The sequence below is a fragment of the Apium graveolens genome, chromosome 2 (genome assembly GCF_009905375.1).
Source record: "Apium graveolens cultivar Ventura chromosome 2, ASM990537v1, whole genome shotgun sequence".
NCBI classification, from domain to species: Eukaryota; Viridiplantae; Streptophyta; class Magnoliopsida; order Apiales; family Apiaceae; genus Apium; species Apium graveolens.
Window position 1 is genome coordinate 207,693,285 of NC_133648.1, and position 4,311 is coordinate 207,697,595.

The 4,311-nt window shown below is 41.2% G+C and overlaps 1 non-coding gene across 1 annotated transcript; it reads right to left on the reverse strand.

Moving 5' to 3' along the window:
• Positions 1–1,718: 1,718 nt before the first annotated feature.
• Positions 1,719–1,825, reverse strand: LOC141710134 (small nucleolar RNA R71). The gene has a single exon (XR_012570669.1). It is a non-coding gene; the product is annotated as a small nucleolar RNA R71 (small nucleolar RNA).
• Positions 1,826–4,311: the final 2,486 nt, after the last annotated feature.

The window sequence follows — 4,311 nt, forward strand, 5'->3', positions numbered from 1 at the left end:
CAGAATATTTTTTCCAGTCAGTAGCTGAGCGCCCGCTCAGCAGAGCTGAGCGCCCGCTCAGGAGAGCTGAGCGGCCGCTCAGGGCGCGGCTGATCGCTGATTTCGCTGAAAAAGCATTTTTTGAGTAGAATTTGACGATTTTAAGGGTCCAGGTCCACTAGGGGCGTATATATACTTAAAAAAAAGGGTTTTCATCATCCGGGAAGATTGGGATACCAAGGAGAAGACCTAGAAGCACATAACAACTCCGAAAAAGAAGATCTTGTTTTCAACTTGTGATTCTTTGAATTAGTTGTAACTTTGGATGCTCGTTTTCATTCTTGTTGAACCTAGATCTCATTTATTCGTACTTTGATTATTATTTAGTTTATTAAGACCTTGTTTATACCATGCTTTCATTGGAACCCATGGTGACGATGAGTTCGATTATGGGCTAATCGTTGTCATGAGATTCTAGCGGATTTACTTATGGATTTCAATAGTTAATTGTTTCGATATCTTGGTGTGTGGTGATTGATTGATATCCTAGTATGGTTGTGCTTATTCGTCTTACGTACGTAGCTAACATATAAGATAGCGTGTTAATCTCTATTGAAGCGACAGTGAATATAGAGGTTTAGAACTTGCCATGCTAGCATAGGTTCATGTATGTGTATGCATGATTCGTAGGTAACTTTAACCGTTTTACTTGCCCTATGTAATCAAGATAGATAACTTGTTCTTAAACCGTTATGTTTTCAAATTCTATAGACATATAGGGTCTCAATATAATTGGTGCCTATTCAGCTTCTATCTCTTTTGTGGATGTCTGGTAGAATGGTACTCGTGCAACGAAAGTTGGCGTTTATCAGTTTCGTGTTATCTGATTAGTGTCATCACCATCACATGCCAAGGTTAAGAACAATAAGGCTATTGAATGGAGTAGTAATGAAGTTAGAATCCCATGTTTATCATATATATTAATTTAACCTCAATTCTCTTAGTTAATGTTATTTAGTATAATCTCTTAGTTTAATAAAAACCCAATTTGTTATTTGTCTTAGCATTGAGCGATAACCATACATTGTTGCATAGGTGCATAAATTGAACTTAACCTAAACCGGTCTCTGTGGGAACGAATCTGATTTATATCTTATACTACTTGCGAACGCGTATACTTGCGTGAATATTAGCGCGTGTTTTCGCCCTGACAAGTTTTTGGCGCCGCTGCCGGGGACTCGGTGTTAATTTTTAGTTTATGTGCTTGTCATCAGTGGTCGTTAAAGTTCACTGACTCGGATTCTTTTACTTTCACAGTTTATTTATTTGTGTTTCAGGTACTCATTACAATGGGAAATCCAGCAGCACGAACGAAAGCCTTGATGGATTTTTCTCAACCCAAGATCAATGACACTCAATCTAGCATTGTTCGGCCAGCTATCACAGCTAATACCTTTGAGATCAAGCCTGACATAATTCAATGGGTGCAGAATTCAATCTAGTTTGGGGGTTCTTCAACGGAAGATCCCAATATGCACATTAGGGATTTCATTGAGATCTGCGACAACTTCAAGTTCAACGGTGTTTCTGAAGATGTTGTGAAGCTGAGACTGTTCCCATTCTCTCTGAGGGATAAGGCTAAGAGATGGTTACACTCTCTACCAGCTGGTTCGATTACTACTTGGGAAGATCTTGCTCAAAAGTTTCTCACTAAATTCTTCCCTATGGCGAAGACAGCTGCAATCAGAAACGCTATTACTCAATTTGCGCAGCAAACGGGAGAATCGCTAAGTGAAGCTTGGGAGCGCTACAAGGAGATGCTCAGGAAGTATCCTCATCATGGAATTCCTGATTGGATGATCATCACTTCTTTTTACAATGGGTTGGGAGCACAGTCCAGACCCATGCTTGATGCAGCATCAGGCGGAGCATTATGGGCAAAGAGCTATAAGGAAGCTTATGATCTAATTGAACTGATGGCTGCTAATGAATATCAGTATCCAACCCAGAGATATCCACAGGGCAAGGTAGCAGGAGTTCTTGAAGTGGATACAGCTACAGCTATCACTGCTCAACTAAAGGCGTTGTCTATGAAGATCGATTCTCTGGCTAACTATGGTGTTAAGCAGATAATTAGTGTTTGTGAGCTGTGTGCAGGTCCGCATACGACAGAACAATGCGCTATATCTAGCGACTCAGCTCAGTTTGTGAGCAACTTTCAGAGATCGCAGCAACCAGTTCCAGACACTTATCATCCTGACAACTGGAATCATCCTAACTTCAGCTGGAGCAACAATCAGAATGCGATGCAACAGCCATTCCAGCAGTTTGCAAATAAGCTATTTAACCCTCCTGGTTTTCAGCAACAATTTACACCAAGACAACAACTCCAACTTCAACAACAAACTAATGATGCAGGTCTATCTTCGAATGAAAAATCTGAATTGGAGGAGTTGAGGCTTATGTGCAAAAACCAGGCTCTTATATGCCAAAGCCAGGCTGTTTCTATCCAGAATCTGGAGAACCAAATAGGGTAAATTGCTAATGCCTTATTGAATTGACCACCAGGAACGCTTCCTAGTGATACAGAAACAAATCCAGGCAAGAGGGAAGTTGAAGAACAGGTGAACGCCATCACCTTAAGGTCTGGAAAGGTCGCAAGCCCCCAAGTTCAGTAAGACGAAGAGCCAGAAAAATCTCAAGATTCAGAAAATGCAGTTGTGGCTGAAGAAGATGTGCAGAAGGAAGTAGAGGTGGAACCAAGGAAGACTACTATGGAACACACTCCTCCTGAGGGTAATACAGGGGAGAAACAGATTTATCCTCCACCTCCTTTTCCTAAAAGGCTGCAGAAGAAAAAGCTGGATAAGCAGTTTGAGAAGTTTCTGGAGGTGTTCAAGAAACTTCATATCAACATACCTTTCGCTGAAGCTCTTGAACAGATGCCTAGCTATGCGAGGTTTATGAAAGGTATTCTCTCTCGGAAAGTGAAGCTCGATGACTTAGAGACCGTTTCTCTAATGGAGGAATGTAGTGCTGTGCTGCAACAGAAGTTGCCTCCGAAGCTTAAAGATCCTGGAAGCTTCACTATTCCTTGCACCATCGGAAACTTGTCGTTCGACAAGTGTTTATGTGATTTAGGAGCTAGCATCAATCTGATGCCCTTATCTATCTTCAAGAAGCTTGGTCTGCCTGAGCCGAAACCAACATACATGTCATTGCAACTAGCTGACCGTTCCATCGCTTATCCACGAGGTATAGTGGAGGATGTCCTGGTCAAGGTGGATAAACTCTTCTTCCCTGCTGACTTTGTAATTCTTGATTTCGAGGAAGATAAAAAGATTTCCATCATCTTGGGAAGACCATTCTTGGCTACAGGCCGAACTATGATCGATGTGCAAAAAGGAGAGCTTACGATGAAGGTTCACGATCAAAAGGTCACTTTCAATGTGTTCAAGGAAATAAAATTACCCACAATTAAAAAGGAGTGCTTTAAAGTAGAGCAAATTCAGGTTTTGAATGCACCTCTGTGGAAGAGGAAGTTGGATGTGCCATTCGATTCTCTTGGGTTAGCAGAGCTGAAAATTTCTCAGGATCGTCTCGAGTCGTCTATTGAAGATGCTCCTACACTTGAGCTCAACCCACTACCAAATCACTTGAGTTATTCATTCTTAGGTGCACCCCCTGACAAGGGGTTGGGATATATCTTTGATGATGAAGAGGGTAGCCGAATGGATCCTCCAGTGCCTATAGAGGGTTCTTCTCATGTGCAACAGGTAGTTGATAGGACTGGTGTTGGTGATGAGCAGTACAGGCGAGTAATTAGGCGTATGGAGGCCATGCACGACATTCACCGTCATTTTGCTGCAGATTTGACACATGCTTTCGGTATTGTTGTTCGAGACACTGGTGGCGAGGTTGATTGGCCACCTGATCCTCCACCCGACGAGGGTGACTCTCCCGCTAATTAGGTATGCCTGAAATCCTTATTATTACCTTCAATGAGGACATTGAAAATTTTAAGTTTGGGGGTGATAATGTAAGGATTAGTAGTGTGTGTCCATATAGATCCATATAGATTCATATTGCATGTTTAGTTGTAGTTCATTCATATTTTTGCATGATTGTTCATTTAGGACATATTTGTTTGTTTTTATGTAATTTCATATAGTTGCATTTGCATGCATATTTAGCATGATCCCTTAAGATGAACTATGATATTGGATAAGTTGATGTTGATTTGAGTGTGGTGATGAGGAATAGAGGGATGTTTAAGTCTTAATGAATTGATTTGCATGCCAGAAATAAATATTTTCACAAAGTCTTATAGGG